Here is a 19750-nt window from a genome sequence, read left to right as displayed (position 1 = left end):
CATAGGATGTGCTCTGTGTTGGTGAATGTTACATGTGTATTTAAAAAGAACATGGAATGTGGATCCTGTTATTAGTAGATACAGTGTTCTGTCAATACCAGTTAGGTTCAATTGTTTGATGATAACGTCAGATCATCTACATCCTTGCTGATTTTCTATATCAATTTTTATCAATTACTGAAAGAAGGGTTTTGAGGTCTCCAAATAAAACTGTGGATTTGTCTATCTCTCCTCTCATTTCTGTCATCTTTTGCTTCATGTATTTTGCCACTTTGTTTTTAAGTACACATGCATGTAGGATTGCTCTCTCTTCTTGGTGTATTAACCTTTTTATGACTATATAATGTCCCTCTTCATATTTGTCTCAGTGGTTTTTAGTTTGTTTGTTTGTTTGTTTGTTTTGCTGTGAAGTCTAATTTGTCTGATATTAATTTAGCTATTGTAGCTCTCTTTTGGTTAGCATTTGCAAAGATTTTATTTTTTCCATCCCTTTACCTTTGTATAATCATGGTAAAATGTACAAGACATAATGTTTAATGTTTTAACCACAGTAAAGTGTACAATTCAGTGACATTAAATACATTCACATTATTGTGCAACCATCACCACTATCCATCCATCTTCAGAACATTTTCATCTTCCCAAACCTAAAGTCTGTCCCCATTAAAAAATAACTCCCCATTTTCCCCTTTCCCTAGCTCCTGACAACTATCATTCTACTTTCTATCTCCCTAAATCTGACTACTCATTGTACCTTATATGAGTGAAATCACACAGTATTTTTCATGTCTGGCTTATTTCACTTATCATAACATTCAAGTTTCATCTATATTGTAGCATACATTGGAACTTTCTACCTTTTTAAGGCTGATATTTCATAGACTGCTCACAGTAAACTTTGCTTACCCATTCCTCAGTCAATGGACACTTGGATTGTTTCCACCTTTTGGCTATTGTGAATAAAGATGCAATAAACATTGGTTTATAAATATCTACTGGGCTCTCAACTTTCAGTTCTTTTAAAAATATAACTAGTAGTGGAATTTCTAGAGCAAAATACAGTAACTCTCTGTTTGATTTTTTTAAGGCTCTCCTATATGTTTTCCACAGCTAACAGATCATTTTACATTTCATCATTTTACATTTTCTGCATCATTTTACGTTTTCACCAGCACTGCACAAACGTTCCATTTTCTCTACATCCTCACCAACACTTATTATTTTCCATTTTTTTAAAATAATAGATATCCTAATGTAAATTGGATAGACATGAATTGGTATCTTATTGTGATTTTGATTACCATTTCCCTAATTATTAATGATGTTGAATATTCGTATGTGCTTTATTGGTGATCTCAACCTATTTGGAGAAATGTCTATTCAAATCCTTTGCCCATTTTTAAATTGGGTTTTTTCCTGAATTGAAAGATTATTTTTCATTTATTGTAGTTTTACCTTTCAGTTCTAAAAAATTGCCATTTGCTTCTTTTTGTGTCACATTTCCTTTTTTTTTGAAACTTTTTGTCTTTTCCTTAAGAGTGTTTGTCCTTAGTTGTTGGAGAATTTCTATGACTTCCTTAAAGTCAGATAATTTCAACATGTATCATCTCAGTTTTGGAATGTCTTGATTGTTCTTTCCTGTGAGAGGTAAGATTTGACTAGTTTACTCTATGCTGAGTAACTCTGGATACTATCCTGGACATTAATATACCATGTTTTGAGATGCTGGATCCCGTTTAAATTCTATAGAGAAAATAGACATTCTATTTTAGCAGGCAAGATACCCATTTTGGTAAGAACTGCAAGTTCCAGTCAACTCTCTGCATGTTGTAAACGCCATTTACAGCTTTCTTATATATGTGCACCCAGGGATCGGCGTGCCTGGACAGCAGCCTAGTCAGAGCCAAGTGCTTAAAACCTGTTCTAGCCTCATTTGGTTAAGACGCATACATAGTCAGTTCAGCAGTTTCCCCTGGAGTTAAACAACTTTATGGATCATTTTTCCAGGTCTTTATCACCCTGCTGAAATCCATTGCCTGGTATTGATACTTTGCAGGTCCCAGGTGCTCCCTTCTCCAGTGCCCTGGTGAAAAAGCAATAGATGACATCTGCATCTCTACCCATGCTAGATATTTCCATGTGGCCCTTCAGAGGAGTGGTACTATGATTTTTTAAGTTTTACTGGCAATTGGGAATTAATGTATTTTCTCACATCTTTCCCGTAGGAAATAGATATGTTCTTTGTATGGGAACCTCTCCACCCCCACAGAGGTATGAGTTAGATGAGGTGCTCTACCCATCCAACTTCAGCTCACCCACTTAGCTACCATTTACCAATTTCCCCCGTCACTACCAGGAATGTGTGATGGGAATCAACATTTTATTAGTTGCAGTTGTCTCCTCTGAGCATTCCCATGTACTTTTAACCAGTTATGGAACAGACAGACATATCCCCTCTGTAAAGACTGGGGTGCCTGGCCTTTCTGCCATCACAGCTTCATGTTCCCTGAAAGCAGAAACACTCTTTAATCAATGTGCTTTTTGGGGCTATGTACACACCAACTCAGTGAGGCCCCTTTAGGTGTGGTGGGGAAGATATATACCCACTTTACAAACATTAAAAGTGAGTTCAAAGTTTGGTAGTAGGAAGACTTAATGCTCCCAAACAGCAGATTTGGGAATCCAACCTCTCTGATATGCATCCACCATTGTAAAATATGGACCATCGGATCCACCAAAGTGCACTGTTCCCAACATAATCAATTCGAAATCCACTTCTTCAATGCCCAAGATCCTGAGACCTATATGCACTTGCCCCCAAAGTGACTGCTTTTATTTCTTTTCCTGCAAAGTGGCAACACAGTTGACTTTAACAGTAGGCTTTGGTTCCTGAAGTGAGAGGTGATTGAAAAAATAAAGGCAAAGGCTGGCTAGAGTGGAAGGCTAAATACATATCTGATTAAATAAATGACTGTCATACTACTTTGGAGTATGAAATTAACTCCCTTAGCCAGTATGGACTTGAAAAACAAAAAAGAAATTAACTCCCAGTATCCACTTACTGCCCAGGATGACTGTTGTTGGAGGTCTAATATCTTCCTGTGGGCAAGGTGAGAGGAATGGTTCCAGGTAGCTCTAGACAAGGATGGAAAGACTGCCTGTGACTACGACAGGGCATTTTGGTGCTCGCCCTCACTGCAGCTCCTACTTCATAGCGATCAGCCAGGATGCACAGCAAGGAGGAACTGTCCATTATGACAGTAAGGCCAGCTTGGATGTCTGCACTGCGCCCTCACTGATCAGCTCTATCCAGGCCCACCTTGGGTATAGCTTACCTCAAGTTTTCAGCAAGTAGTTTCCAAAAACCAGAAGTGAGTGTATTCCTGTTTGGTCCTGTTTCTGCCTCTTCCCTTTCACTGCCAGCCCCACTGAGATGTATGCGGATAAAACTGAAATAGCAATTCTCAGAAAACTTTTCATGTCGCACATCAATTTTAGGGAAGTCGTATGGACGAGGGCCAGAAACCTCGCCTACTTTATGCTGTGGAAATTCATAAATCTCTCATTCAGCCTGATACAAATCTGGGTTATTCCTATTAGGGTTCCTGTGAGAAACCTTTTAGATTTAATGTTAGCAATTTCTGCAAGCCAGTCCTGAGAGAAGAATGAAACATAAGTGAGTCAGGTTGGCCTCTTTTGTTCTGTAGTGTTTGGGTTTACACATATGTATGCATGTGTTTTTAGTGTTTTTAAGGAAATAGGGCAGCTGCGTCAATTCAAGCCCACCAAGGAGAAAGAGAGCCTACTCTGCAACGTTGTTTTGTGTCATTCAGTGCTAAATATTCCTCACGGGGTTTGTTCCTCATTTTCCCCTTGCTTTACACTTGTACACTGAGGTGAGCTGACCCGGGGGGAGCCATTCCCCTGCACTCTGGGATTCCCTTGGGAGGGGCAGAACATGAAGTGAACAGGACCTCAGGCATTTTCGCTGCATTATTGGTGTTTTGGGGGACTATGTACATTCTGCATTTCATGAGCAAAATCACAGTTTAAGAGAAAGTATGCTGGACATAGAAGTCCCAAAATGTGATCCTTGCTCTGTTTCCATATTAGTGACCATGATCCTACCTAGAACAACAAAACTATGTCACTTCTTTGAATCAAGGACAAACTATTACTAGGAGGCACTGTCTTTCCAGCCAGGCAGCCTTGTGTAATGGAATGCATTTGGTTCCTTGGGTGTAGACAGACCTTGCACTTGAAGTTAGTCCCCTCACTTCCTGCTGTTCAATACTTCTAAGGGGCTGCCATCTTCAGCCTGTTGTCCTCCATTGTGATGTGGGAGACAGTGCCTGCCTCATCAGGCTACTCTGAGGATTCTCTTGACAATGTTGGATGGTGACTGGACTCTGATGCAGGTGCCTGAACTCTTTCTTTCTTTTTTTTCCCCCCATTTATTTATTTTATTGCATTTTAGGTTTGGGGGTACATGTGAAGAACATGCAAAATTGTTGCATAGGTACACACGTGGCAGTGTGATTTGCTGCCTTTCTCCCCATCACCTACATCTGACATTTCTCCCCTTGCTATCTCTCCCCAGCTCCCCACCCCCCACCTTCCCTCCCCTATTTCCCCCCAACTGACCCCAGTGTGTAGTGCTCCCCTCCCTGTGTCCATGTGTTCTCATTGTTCAACACTCGCCTTTGAGTGAGAACATGTGGTGTTTGATCTTCTGCTCTTCTGTGAGTTTGCTGAGAATGATGGTTTCTAGGTTCATCCATGTCCCTACAAAGGACCCAAACTCATCGTTTTTGATGGCTGCATAATATTCCATGGTGTATATGTGCCATATTTTCCCTATCCAGTCTATCGTCGATGGGCATTTGGGTTGGTTCCAGGTCTTTGCTATTGTAAACAGTGCTGCAATGAACATTCGTGTGCACGTGTCCTTATAGTAGTGGGCAAAGGATATGAACTCTTTCCTACCACAGCATGGGCAGCTTGAAACCAGGATGGGAATACTGGAGCTCATAATCCCTCCCATCGGCAGAGGCTGACACAGAGGGAAAAATCTCTACCTCTGCCTAAATTTTTTGGGGTACCAGCTCTTACCCATCAGACCAGGAAGAACAAATGCATTTCATTTTTATCATCAGATTGAAAAGAAGACTTCTAAATACAAACCCTAGCTTGGCAGGAAAGCATGCTGTGGTTGATTAGTGATGTCTGCCCTGGCCAAGTGAGGGGTGAAATGGGCACCTGTGTTACACTTAACCTATCCTAGAATTCAATGATGATCTCCTCAAAAATGAGCACATATGTTAGCAATACTGGTGTCACGTCTTCAGTTCCCAGCATATGGCAAGGAATGGCAAATATATCATGTATGTTTATGAAAGAATGGAAACATTTGGGATTTGATGAGTTTTGCTATAATAAGAGCTTAACAGGTATCTGGCATGACAGCCCAGACTCACCAGTGAGGGTTATTCTTAGGGCCAAGAAAAGACTGAAAATAGAAAGAAATTCTCTGGTGGAAAAGAAAAGTGATAGCAGTGAAAATCCTTTGGGATGACAGCTAACTAAGATTAAATTAGAGTAGTGCGGGGAAAATAATTAATGTCTCAACTATGGGGCAGATATCTGAAGGTCTCTGGTTTACAAAGACTGATGTGAACAGGACTGTGGTTCATGGAAACATGTGAACAGGGTCCGTGGTCTATAGAAAAATGTAGGCACAAGTCTATTGTCTGTAGAAACAGAAGAGGGTACAGGTTTACAGTCCATGGAAACAGATGTGGACATAGGCCTAAAAGCTGCAGAAAAATATTTAAGCACAAGTCTGTGGTTATAAAAATAGATATGGGCTACGGTCTACAATCTATGAAAGCAGGTATGGGCAGAGGTCTATGGTCTATGGAAACAGATGTGGGCATGGATCCATAGTCTCCAGAACAGACATGAGCATGGGTCTATGGCCTGTGAAATAAGATATAGGCACAGGACTATGATTTCTGAACCAGACATGGGCACGGGTCCTTAGCTGATGTAATCAGACATAGGAACAGGACTATGATTTCTGAAACAGACCTGGGCATGGGTCTCTGGTATCTGAAACAGATCTGGGCATGGGTTTCTTGTGTCTGAGGCAGACTCGGGCACGGGTCTGTGGTCTCTGAAACAGACGTGGTAATGGGTCTGTGGTCTCTGAAACAGACCTGGGCACGGGTCTGTGGTCTCTGAAACAGATGTGGTAATGGGTCTGAGGTCTCTGAAACAGACCTGGGCATGGGCCTGTGGTCTCTGAAATAGACATGGGCACAGGTCTATGGTCTCTGAAACAGATGTGGTAATGGGTCTGTGGTCTCTGAAATAGACACGGGCACAAGTCTGTGGTCTCTGAAACAGATGTGGGCACAGATCGGTAGTCCTTGGAAAAAGATGTAGACACGAGTCTAAAAGTGAAGGTAGGAAAAGTGTAAGAACTGGTTACTAAGCTGGACAGTGTTCAGAACTCTTCAGTGTAGGGCACTGAAGCTGGGTCAGGTGCCCCTACCATGCAGTGAGAGCACCTTACATGTCTCTCTGCATCAGTGCCCATGTCTCCTGGTCCAGAGTGCACTGGACCTACTGGTTATCAGCCAGCTTCCCTGTCTGAACTGTAAGCCCCTATAGGATAGAGTTTTCTTTTTGTTCATATCTGTGTTCACAGGATCAGCACAGGTAGCAAGTTTGGGTGTTTAAGGAATGCTCTGTTGATGAGTGGGTGGATGGATGCTCTAGACATAGGAGAATTGTGCCTTGCCCAATTTCCTGGAGACTCAGAATGGCCTGTTCCATGGACATCAGGGCCTCAGGGAGACGCTAAGTAGACCCTGTCACTACAGAGCCTTAATCAGGCCTAGGGCTGCTGGATGGATGCCTGGCTGTCCAGTGGGCACTCAGGATGGAGATAGCCACTGGGGCCGTAGAAGGTAAGGTTATCGGGCACTGACAGATCCATTTAATTTCAACTCCTGCCGGCACTCTGGATGGGCCTAAGAGATACTGGCCCATATGGCTTCCACCAGACCAAGGGAAGAGAGCAACACAACCTGCAAGCACATGGGAATAACAATAAAAAGAAAAGTTATCAGAATGAGAAACTGCCATATACAAGATTTCATAATAAGAACACCTGAAATAGAACTGGGACTGGGTAAGAATGCACAATTGCAACACCCCACCCACTGCATGGTAGCCCTCACTCTGGCTATTTTCTGGTCTGCTAAACCAACTGCCTCTACTTTTTCAGGCCTGGGATCCTGGTCTGGTCCCACGTGGTCAGCACAGCAAGATCATGTTGCAGAGCAGGAAGTGGTCTGAGTTTAAATCCCAGCTTGACTGTCAATGAATTGTGGAGCTGTGGTTGTGCATGAACTTTCTGTGTGTTGATTTCTCCACTTGCAGACTGCAAATGGTATTAACTCATGGCTCCGTGTAAGGATCAGCAGAAATAACATATACCAAATGCTTTGGATGCAGCAGTTTCTCAACACATGGTGGTTGTCTTTAATGCCATCATAATGCAACCTTAACACCACTGAGCACAGCATGAAATTCCTATGAGCCTAGGCAACCTTATCCACAAAAGAGGTCCCTAGACTTTCTCTCTATAATCACTGCAGCGTCCCAAAGAGTAATTATAAGTGAAAACGTGGCATTGGTCTGTCCTGTAATATACTAGCCTCCCCAGCACCATCCCTGTTACCTTAGACAGAACTTGTGTCCATCTGAACTGATGAAGAGACTCAGACACAAAGAGCAGGCTGTGTGCCTGAATTCTACAACTAAACAATCACAATTTAGGACTGAAGGCCTTTTTAGAGCTCAACCATTTTATATTTCTTTATGGATAACACATCTGGCAAATAATAAGCACCAAACAGATATATTGATTAACTGGTAATGAGATTTGTAATCATTAATAGGCTGCATATACTTTTTATTTTATTTGCAATTAAACATTTTACAACAAAGAATATAGAGAGTATGGCTTCCACTATAATTATCATGTCTAAAGAATAAGAAAACAATAAATAAAACAAGTGAGATACACAAAACATACTCCAGGAGAAACCCCATGCTTAGCCACAAAGCAAGTCTGAATACATTTGGAAAAACTGACATTGCACCAAACACACACTCAGACTACAGTGGAACAAATGTAGAAATCAATAACAAGAATATCTCCCCAAACCACACAATTATCTGAAAATTAAACAACTTGTTCCTGAAAGACTTTTAAGTAAACAATTAAGGCACAAATGAAAATCTCCTTTGAAATAAATAAAAACAGAGATACAATATATCAAAATCTCAGGCATGCAGCAAAAGCAGTATTAAGAGCAAAGTTTACAGTGCTCTTTTTTGCTTACCTCAAAAAGTTTAAAATTCTTCAAATTGATCATCTAACATCACACCAATAGCTAGAAAAAAATAAGAACAAACCAACCCAAAAGTTAACAGAAGAAATAACTAAAAGCAGAATGGTACTGAATGAAACTGAGAACCAAAAATCCATGCCAAAAAAAAAAATCAATGAAACCAAAAGTTGATTCTTGTAAAGGATTATCAATATTAATTGGTTGCTAGCTAGATTAATAAAGAAAAAAAAGAGGTCTGAGTAAACACAAATAAAAATGAGAAAGGCGATGTTACAACTGATTTCACAGCAATAGAAAGATCCCCAAAGACTATTATGAGCACATCTATGCACACAAACTAGAAAATCCAGAGGAAATAGATAAATTCCTGGAAGCACACAACCTGCTAGGATTGAATCAGGAAGAAATTGAAACCATTAACCAACCAATATTAAGTTCCAAAATTAAATCAGCAATAGAAAACCTACCAACCATAAAAATCCCCAGACCAGATGGATTTGCAGCCAAATTCTACCAGACATACAAAGAAGAACTAATACCAGTTTTACCAAAATTCTTCCACAAAATCGAGGAGATCCTAACTCATTCTACAAAGCTAACATTACCCTGTTAGCAAAACCTGGAGGTTACACAACAAAAGAAGAAAACTTCAGGCCAAAATCTCTGATGAACATAGATGCAAAAATCCTCAATATAGTATTAGCAAGCCCAATCCAGCAGCATATCAATAAGCTAATTCATAGCCAGGCACTGTGACTCATTCCTGCAATCCCAGCACTTTGGGAGGCCAAGGTGGGTGGATCATTTGAGGTCAGGAGTTCAAGGCCAGCCTGGTCAACATGGCGAAACACCGTCTCTACTAAAAATACAAAAACTACTTGGGCAGAAGCGGCACGTGTCTGTAACACCAGCTACTTGGGAAGCTGAGGCAGGAGAATCACTGAAGCCTGGAAGGTGGCGATTGCGGTGAGCCGAGATCATGCCATTGCATTCCAGTCTGGGCAACAGAATAAGACCCTGCCTCAAAAAAGAAAATAAAAAGTTAATTCACCATGATCAAGTAGGCTTAATTCCTGGGATGCAAGGTTGGTTCAACGTGTGCAAATCAATAAAAATGACTAACCACATACAATTAAAAATAAAATACATATAATTTCAACATAACTAGTAAAAAAGCCTTTAATAAATCCAACATATCTTTATAACAACTCTCCCCAAAGTAGGCATTGAAATAATAAAATATTTCAATATATTTCAATACCTCAAAATAATAAAACCAATCTATGACAACCCCACAGCCAACGTCATACTGAAGAGGCAAAAGCTTGAATCATTCCCCTTGAGAGCTGGAACAAGACAAGCATGCTCACTCTCACCACTCCTATTCAACATAGTACTAGAAATCCTGGCCAGAGCAATCAGGCAAGAGAAAGAAATAAAGGTCATCTAAGTAGAAAAAAATAAAATCAAACTATCTCTCTTCACTGATGTTATGATTTGATAACTAGAAAACCCTACAGATTTCACCAAAGGGTTCCTGGAACTGATAAATGACTTCAGTAAAGTTCAGGATATAAAATCAAGGTACAAAAATCAGCAGTATTTCTATACACCAGTAATGTTTAAGCTGAGAGCCCAGTTAAGAGTGCAATCCCATTCACAATTGCCATACACAAAAAATAAAATACCTAGGAATACATCTAACCAAGGAGGAAAAGATGTCTGCCAAAAGCACTACAAAACACTGATGGAAGAAATCATAGATGACAGAAACAAAGGGAAAAATGTTTCATACTCATGGATTGGAAGAATCAATATTGTTAAAATGACCATACTTGCTGAAGCAATCTATAGATTCAACAATATTCCTATCAAATTACCAATATCATTTTTCACAGAATTCAAAATAACTATTCTAAAATTCATATAGAACCAAAAAACAGCCTGAATAGCCAAAACAACCCTAAGCAAAAGGAATAAAGCCAGAAGTATCACATTGTCTTACTTCAAACTATACTATAAGGCTACGGTAACCAAAACAGTATGGTAATGACAAACAAACAAAAAGCCAGACACATAGACAATGGAACAGAATAGAGAACCCAGAAATAAAGCCTTACACCTATAGCTATCTGATCTTTGACAAAGTAGACAAAAATAATCACTGAGGCATGGGCTCTCTATTCAATAATTGATGCTGGGATAACTGGCTAGTTATATACAAAAGAATAAAACTGGACCCCTACAATTTACCATATACAAAAATTAACTCAAGATGAATTAAAGATTTAAATGTAAGACCTTAAACTAGAAGAATTTCAGAAGAAAACCTAGGAAACATTATTATGAACATTGGCTTTGGGAATGAATTTATGATTAAGTTACCAAAAGCAATTGCAACAAAGAAAATTGATGAGTGGGATTTAATTAAACTAAAGAGCATTTGCACAGCAAAAGAAAATATCAACAGAGTAAATAACCTACCAAATGGGGGAAAATATTCACAAACTATGCATCTGACAAAGGTCTGCTACCCAGAATCTGTAAGAAACTTAATTCATCAAGCAATAAACAACCCCATAAAAAGTGGGCAAAGGATACAAATAGACACTTCTCCAAAAAATAAGACATACAAGCAGCCAACAAGTATTTTTTAAAAATGTTCAACATCACTAATCATCAGGGAAATACAAATCAAGACCACAATGAAATATCATCTCACACCAGTCAGAATGGTGATTATTAATTAAAAAGTCAAAAAACAACAGATGCTGATGAGGCTGTGTGGAAAAAAGAATACTTACACACTGATGTTGGGAATGTAAATTAGTTTAGACACCCTGGAAAGCAATTTGGAGATTTCTCAAAGAATATAGAACTACCATTCAACCCAGCAATCCCATTACTGTGTATATATCCAAAGGAAAATAAATTGTTCTATCAAAAAGATACATGCACTTGTATGTTCATCGCTGCACTAGTCACAGCAGCAAAGACGTGGAATTAACCTAGATGCTCATCAGTGGTGGATTGGGTAAAGACAATGTGATACGTATCCACCATGGAATATTTTGCAGTCATAAAAAAGAATCAAATCATGTCCACTGCAGCAACGTGAATGCAGTTTTAGGCCATTATCCTAAGCAAACTAATGCAGGAACAGAAAACCAAATACAGCACTTTACTTCTGTTTATGTGTTGAATTATTTTTATTGATTTGCATGGATGATGGGATCAATCATACTACTCCAAACTTTGACATCATACAATATATCCAGGTAACTAACCTGCACATGTTCCCCTGAAATCTAAAAACAAAAATTTTTTTAAAAGGGTGAAAATATGAAAAAATGGAAACTATAAGAGAAAGTATTAATAATTTAAAAAATTGTGACATAAAGGAGTGGAAGAGGATCAAAGAACTGGTCCTCGCCTCTCTCATTTTTTAATCCTTCAATCACCCAGTGAGGCAGGACTTTCGGGCAGGGTGACTAAGGCTTGCAGGTGAGTGCATTCATCTAAAATGACTCAAGTGTTAAGCTTCATATGAGGCTTTCCCTCCTGCTACTTAACCCTTGCCATTGGGTTTCAATGCTTCCAACTCAAGATCACTTTATTCTCCTGCTTGTGGGCTGGTTGTTAGCTGATATTAAGGAATTATTGTTAATTCTGTGAGGAGTAATGCTGGTCCTGTGTTTATATGGAGGAGAAGAAAAGGAGAAGTCGCTCTCAGTATGTCCAGCCTGACCAGATTATTGGTGACATATAATATTCAGTCTTCTGGGTGGGCTCAGCCAATGGGAGGTACCATGAGGTGACCTGAGAGGGACCAAAAAGGGTGATATGGGTCCCCATCACCTTCCCTGCCAGGCCATGGCTCAGTAGGGGTGCATTCCTCTATCTCCTTCAAAGCTCCTGGTGTGTGAGTCCCTTCCACGGCCACAGTCCTCATTAGCATTGGCAGCCCCACTTCACCCTCCCTCTGATTCCCGTCATCTTCTCCACCTCCTTTACAGAGGCCCTTTAATACAGACTCAGCTAAACCCTTGAGGGGACATCTACTTTTTGCCAGGACTCTTTTTTTTTCTTGCCAGAATAAAAGCAAAAAACAAACAAACAAACAAACAAAATAGGGGTGGTTAGTAGTTATAAAGAAAAGAGGCCAGGCACTGTGGCTCAGACCTGTAATCCCAATATTTTGGGAGGCCAAGGAGAAAGGATCACTTGAGCTCAGAAGTTTGAGACCAGCCTGGGCAACAGAGCAAGACCTAATCTCTGCCAAAAACAAATTTAAAAACTACCTGGTCCTGGTGTCACCCATGTATAGTCGCAACTGCTCAAAAGGCTGAGGCAGGGGAATCTCTCGAGCTGAAGAGTTGGAGGCTGCAGTGAGCTATAGTCTGATCACACCACTGCACTCCAGCCTGGGCCACAGAGCAAGGCCCTGTCTCTACAAAAAGAAAAATAACGCAAAGTTGGATACATATTGATATGTTGAAGCAGGGATGAGAATCCTTAAGATTTTCTCTACTTTTAAATCTATTTGAAATTTTTCATAATGAAATTTCGAAGATGAGATTGTGTTCTATAATGAGAGAGGCCATGTTCAGCCCCGCCCTCATTACATCCTTATCGTCTTCTTTTAGGCAGACAAGCTCCCAAAGAGCAAAGGACATGGGGTCTGCAGCGTTAAAGCTTCCAGAGAAGGCACTAGCAGGTAATTGGGCAGCAGCAGACACACCACCAGCTACTTACACTGCTTATAAACAAGATGTTTCACACCTGGAAGATTCTCATATGTTCTTTGAAATCAAAAGTTTGACAAAGTCTGAAGATGATTTTCCATAGGAGATTCTTTGGAATTATCTGGTTATTTCCTTATCAAGAAATAGGGAGGTAATTTTACAATCCTCACCCTATTACCTGGGTGACAAAATAATCTGTACCCCAAACCCCCGTATATTAGTCCATTTTTATGCTACTAATGAAGACATATCTGAGACTGGGTATTTACGAAAGAAAGAGGTTTATTGGACTCACAGTTCCACGTGGCTGGGGAGGCCTCACAATCATGGTGGAAGGGGAAAGGCATGTCTCAATGGCAACAGACAAGAGAGAGAAGGAGCTCATGCAGGGAAACTCGTCCTTTTAAAACTGTCAGATCTCATGAGACTTATTCACTTTCACGAGAACAGCATGGGAAAGCCCCGTGCCATGATGCAATTGCCTCCCACTGGGTCCCTCCCACAACACATGGAAATTCAAGTGAGATTTGGGTGGGGACACCCAAACCATATCTTTCCACCCCTGGCCTGTCCCAAATCTCATGTCTTCACATGTCAAAAACAATCATGCCATCCCAAGAGTTCTCCAAAATATTAACTCATTTCAGCATTAACTCAAAAGCCCACAGACCAAAGTCTCATCTAAGACAAGGCAAGTCCCTTCTGCCCATCAACCTGTAAAATAAAAAGCAAGTTAATTAGTTCCAAAATACAATGGGGGCACAGGCATTGAGTAAACACAGCTGTTGGAAATTGGAGAAACTGGCCAAAACAAAGCAGCTGCAGACCCCATGCAAGTCCAAATTCCAGCAAGGCAGTCAAATCATGACCTTGGGCAGCTCTACCCTTTTGGCTTTGCAGGGTATAGCCCCCCTCCTGGTTGCTTTCACAGGCTGTGGTGTTGAATGTCTGTGGGTTTTCCAGGCTCACAGCGCAAGCTGTTGGTGTATCTACCATTCTGGGGTTTGCAGGATGGTGGTCCTCTTCTCACAGCTCCACTAGGCTCTGTGTTGGAGTTCTGACCCCACATTTTGCTTCCTCACTGCCCTAGCAGAGGTTCTCCATGAAGCCTCCACCTCTGCAGTAAACTTCTGCCTGGGCATGCAGCTGTTTCCATGCCTCCTCTGAAATCCAAGTGGAGGTTCCCAAACCTCAATTCTTGACTTCTGTACACACATAGAGATTTGGGTGGGGACACAGCCAAATCATATCACCCTCCAGCACACAATTTACCTATGTAACAAAGCTGCACATGTATCCCTGCAACTAAAATAAAAGTTATAAAAATAAAAACTATAAAAATAACCACAAGCCTAAAGAAAAAGAAAAAGAAAGAAAGAAAGAAATGGGGTTTCTTTTCAAGTTCTGAGACTTGATTCATCATGACTTCTGAGGACTATAACCAGGCCAGCAGAGAAATTGACTTGACTCCACTGTTCTGTCTTCCCTCATTTTGCCTTTAAGTAGGTTTAATAACCGTGGGTGTCTGTTTCACACACAGAAGGTAAAGCTAGCACTGACTTCTAAGGATGTACTCCCAAGGCCAGCAGGGGAGGCTGTGACCAGGTGATACCCAGATCACATCACCAATCATGTGTTAATGAAGCCTCTTACTCTGGGGCCCTTGCAAGTAGTCTTTTCTTGTTTGAAATACGGTTTATTTGATTGGCAGGTGGCTTTGTGAAACAGCAAAATGAGAACTGAAGGTGGGAAATGTCAGGGGCCCACTGACTCCTGCTTTAAGGATGGAGCCCTTCCCTGAGCTGGGATGTCTGGCCTTTGCCTAGATTCCTTGCCCCACCCCATCCCTGACCCTCCATGGTTTCTACTGTGAAAACTGGAAAGTCACTTCTGGTATCTAGATGGCTGTGACTTTAAAACAGAGCTTCAGAAGGAAGACTCAAACACAAACAGCAGTTAAAGAGATGTGCTGGGTGACAAAGAAGCCCTGTGGGACAGGAGGCTCCCCTTCTCTCTGCTGACTCTCCCTGCATTCCTCTCCCTCCCCCTGACCCTGCAAAAGATGCCTCCTGTGGCTCTCAATATTTCCTTATTAGCTCCCTTTTTCCATTTTTAAATTTTCTCTTATTCATTTTTCTTCTTTCCCTTTTTCTTCATTTTATTAATTTTTATTTATTTATTTATTTTTGAGATAGAGTCTCACTGTGTCATCCAGGATGGAGTGCAGTGGGGCGATCTTGGCTCACTGCAACCTCCACTTCTTGGGTTCAAGCAATTCTCCAGCGTCAGCCTCCCTAGAAGCTAGGAATACAAGCATGCACTACCACACCTGGCTAATTTTTGTAATTTTATTAAAGACGGGATCTCTCCATGTTGGCTAGTTTGGTTTTGAACTCTTAACCTCAAGCGATCCACCCGCCTTGGCCTCCCAAAATGCTAGAATCACAGGCATGAGCCACTGTGCCTGGCCTAATTTTTAATTTAAAAACAATGTAATACTCATTAAAAAAAAAAAAAGTCTAGCAACATAGAATAAAGGGCATGCATGATTTGTCCTACCACCCAGGCCCTTTCCTCCCTGCAGGGGTGTGTTCTCAAGTAATGAGGGATGATTCTTTCACAACAAGAACACATCCATGGACACTCAGCTACATGCATCCTGCTCCATCAACTATTCATAACAAGAAATCAAAGTCTCATTTAATAAAGTAATTGCCTTATTTGTTGGATAAAATTTGCTTGAATTATTTAAAGGACATTTTTAACTTCTCTTATAAATTCTCAATAATGCTTAGGTAAATTAATTTTAGATATGTGTTTTAGTTTTCATCTTATGGCCCTAAGATTATATTTTCTGTGTCAATGACCCTCAGTGAAAAGTGGCTTAGCCACCACTGGGTTGAGTCAGGAGCATAGGGCCTCCTGTCTCCTTCCTGCTTGGGAATTTGGTGTAGTTGGATATACACGGCACAGTACATCCACTTGCTAAGCATTTAGAGCCTCTTCTCTCAGAGTTAGTCCCTGCGGGGAAGGAAATTGATCCAACTAGGGTCAGGAATAGATCCTGAGACCCGAGTTCCACAATCCAGGCAGCTGCATAGATCCTGGGATCTGAGCTCCACGATCCAGGCAGCTGCATAGATCCTGGGATCTGAGCTCCACGATCCAGGCAGCTGCATAGATCCTGGGATCTGAGCTCCACGATCCAGGCAGCTGCATAGATCCTGGGATCTGAGCTCCACGATCCAGGCAGCTGCATAGATCCTGGGATCTGAGCTCCATGATCCAGGCAACTGCAGCAGGGGCTGAGCCCAGAGTCCAAGATTTGTCCTGGTGGTGAGCATTGCTTGCCGACAGAGCAGAGGAGGCAAAAGTGGGTTCACTGTCAGGAGCCCCTTATCTGTTAGGTGAGTCTCCCTAAGTCAGGGCTCCAGAGCTAGCCATGGGTGCTCCTTCCTTGGGAGTAAAACTGGGGGCTGGGATCTGGCCCAGCTGGGGTAGGGCCACGAGTTTCCATTCCACTTGGAAATTAGCTGGGTGGGAGATCCTCTACTGTCAAATCAGTGAGAGTGTCAAGTACTTGAGGGACCCAGGGGCCCTGGATATTTGGAAGTACAAGGTCAGGGGTGACTGTCACAGTAAGGGCCAGAGGACAAGAGAAAAGTGATGGGGATAAAATCAAGAGCCTGTAGGGAAAGTGAAAGCCAGAGTACAGATGATAGCTTGTGCATTGACCTTGGGGTCACCTAGGGCTGATAGGTTAGAGGGCAGAGCTGCACACAGAAGAGCGGATTGCTCCTGAGTTGTGCCTCGGACCAGGAGGGAATCCAGCATCGCACGACTGCGGGAGTGAGACTGCTCCAGACCCAACTTCCCTTGGCTCCTTTGCCCATGAGGAAAGCAACGATCAACACCAGCATGAAGGGACATTAGGGCTGAGGGTTGCTCTAGGCTGAACCTCAGGACTCCTCATCTCCTGGCTGTTCTAGGGTGAGAGCAAAAGTGGTCGGTGGCCTCGCCCACCTGGGATCGGGGCCCACTGGGCATGGTCACTGCCTGTAGGGGGAAGCCAGGCTGCATTAGTCATATTAGCATGAGCTGCTACAAGCTAAGAACTCTAAAATCTCAGTGGCCCATACGACAGAAATTTGTTTTTTGCTCGTGTGAAGTACAGTTAATAAGGGAGTGGGTATGGAGAGGAGGCTCTGCTTCACCCAGTTATCTGGGGACCTGGCTGAAAGGGGCTCCTGAGGACTCAGTCCCGTGGCTACGCCCAACTGCAAGGGCTCTGGGAAGAGTCATCCAGCGGAATGCAGGCCTCAGAGGAGGGAGAGAGCAGGGATTCAGCAGAGGCCTGGCTCCTGCCACACCCACTGTCTGCATGCCTCAGTTCCAGCTCAAAGTCCACAATCACAATGAGAGGTCAATGACTATAAACTAATCAATGTAGGTGGCTTTTCTCATCCGCTGCCTACATCCATACCAGAGGAACAAAATGCTGGTGGCCAGTGAGCCACATCTGATCTGTACAATGGTTTTACTTAGTACATACAGTGTATTAAAATACATTTGTAAAGGCAAACCACACAAAACCAACTTAGTTTTTCCTTCAACATTAAAAAGTCCAGAGGCTTCACAGGTAAGGCAGGTGCCCTATCTCTTGAGTCACTGAAGCGTCCACGTTCCTGTTCAGCAGCATGTTGGAGCAGATGGTGACAGCTCCTTGGTATGGGCTCTCTACCCTGTCACAGTCTCCACCACTCCCTATTGTCCCCCAGAACCAACACACTGGTTCTACATGGGGCACCCATGCTGTTCGTGTGTACATGAGGGGTGTCCTCCAGACCGCACTGCTGTATCCATCTACTCAGGGAGACACTGCTCCTGGGAATCAGAGGGTACTGGGCACCCTGGGGCAGCATCGTCCACGTGCCAGAGGCCTCATAAGGGATTCCTGAACAGAATGATATCAGCGCTGTGCTTTGAAGTCTGTCACTTAAAGAATGGTGGTGGTCTGTGGGGGCTCTTTATAGAAAGGAAACACAGTGGAGATACCAGAAGGGCCATATGGCAGGCAGTGCAGGGCTGGGAGGGAAAAGGCAGCTGGAGTAGTGGGAAATGCCACTAGGGAGGCGAGAGAGGCCAGACCTAGTGGGAGTCCAGCTAAATAAAGAGCTTGACTTACCTTCCAGGGCAATGGGAAGGCTGTCAAGCATTTTTTAAAGGGAAAGTTGTAATCAGATTTGCATTTTAGAAATCTCATTTTCCTTGTCAACTGACGAACACGCAAATACAAAATAGGTGTGGTGGGGAAATGCAGGAACCAGGTGAGGCTTGTTCTCTACCTGCTGGATGAGGCATGAAAAGAGGGCCTAGCTGACAGAATCAGGATGCCTGGTCTCTCTCATGCAGCAGCACTTACAATTTCAGACCCAGAGGAGCAAATGGCAACATCTTGTCCGGAAGTTTCCATTTGATCTGGGGCCCCAGGGACTGACTCAGAAGTCATCATCACAAAATGAGCTCCTGAGTGGAGCTTAATGCTTTCCAATGGATCACACACACTTGAGCGGTAACTAATGATTTGATTCATTGTGCTTCGGGGAGCCACTGTCCAACAGAATAATCCAAGTAATTTAAATCTGCAGTAAAGTAGGAGTGTGACAACATTTCACGGCTGCACACAGCAATAATTTGCCAGAGAGGAAAAAAAAAGCATTTTTATTAAAGCCACATCCAAATAGTCCACAGGAAAGCAATATTGAGCTCACAAGTGATTTGATTACGTTCTTCCACAATAGTCCTCCAAGGCAGACCCCGGTCCAAATTCATTTCTGTGAGTGTGCATAATACCAAAGGTTCAGTAAACCAACACATTTCATCAAAATTACTCTGTGCATGTCTGAGATAGAAAATGTTTGCAGAATGTTAACCGCCTTTTTATTCAGAATAATTTTCTTTCTCTATTAACATCTGGCATCTGCAACTGATACCAGCTCCACTGCATCCCCTGTGGGGTTGGGTCTTCCTCTACAAGCCCCTTTCCGTCAGTGTCCCTGGCTTCTGGCATATGTACACAAACCTGCCTGTCCTTCACACACCCACAGAGGGACTGAGTTCTGCTCTGTGCCAGGAGTGTCCTGAGCTCAAGGAGCATCTAGGTAATAGAAGAGGCAGACTCACCCTGAAATGGGCAAAAGCAAATGAAATGGTCAAAATGCAGGCCAAGAGGGCATCAAGAGGAACCCTCATGCTGTTGGGATCCACGAGAGCTCCCTAGGTAGCGAAACCTCAGAAGTTAGTTACTGGTAGAGGTGGGGAGGGAAAATTGGGTATTTCCGGTGTCAGCCAGTGGGCCATGTTGCTGGAAAGCACACATATTTCTTTAATAGACCACTGACCTCAAATGGGAAGACATGAAATCCCTAAATCAATAATCCATTATAGATTCAATGGGGCTTCAAAGCAGAGAGTCCCCAAAGCGGTGTCTGTGGATCCCTGCTTAGTTTATATACTCCTTGGATTCATGCTTACTGAGTGGCAGCTGTATTCCAGACACTGTCCTTGCTGCTGAAGATG

The sequence above is a fragment of the Cebus imitator genome, unplaced genomic scaffold, assembly GCF_001604975.1.
Source record: "Cebus imitator isolate Cc_AM_T3 unplaced genomic scaffold, Cebus_imitator-1.0 Scaffold207, whole genome shotgun sequence".
Taxonomy (NCBI): Eukaryota; Metazoa; Chordata; class Mammalia; order Primates; family Cebidae; genus Cebus; species Cebus imitator.
The sequence above is the reverse complement of the archived record's forward strand: the minus strand, read 5'-3'. Positions refer to the sequence as shown.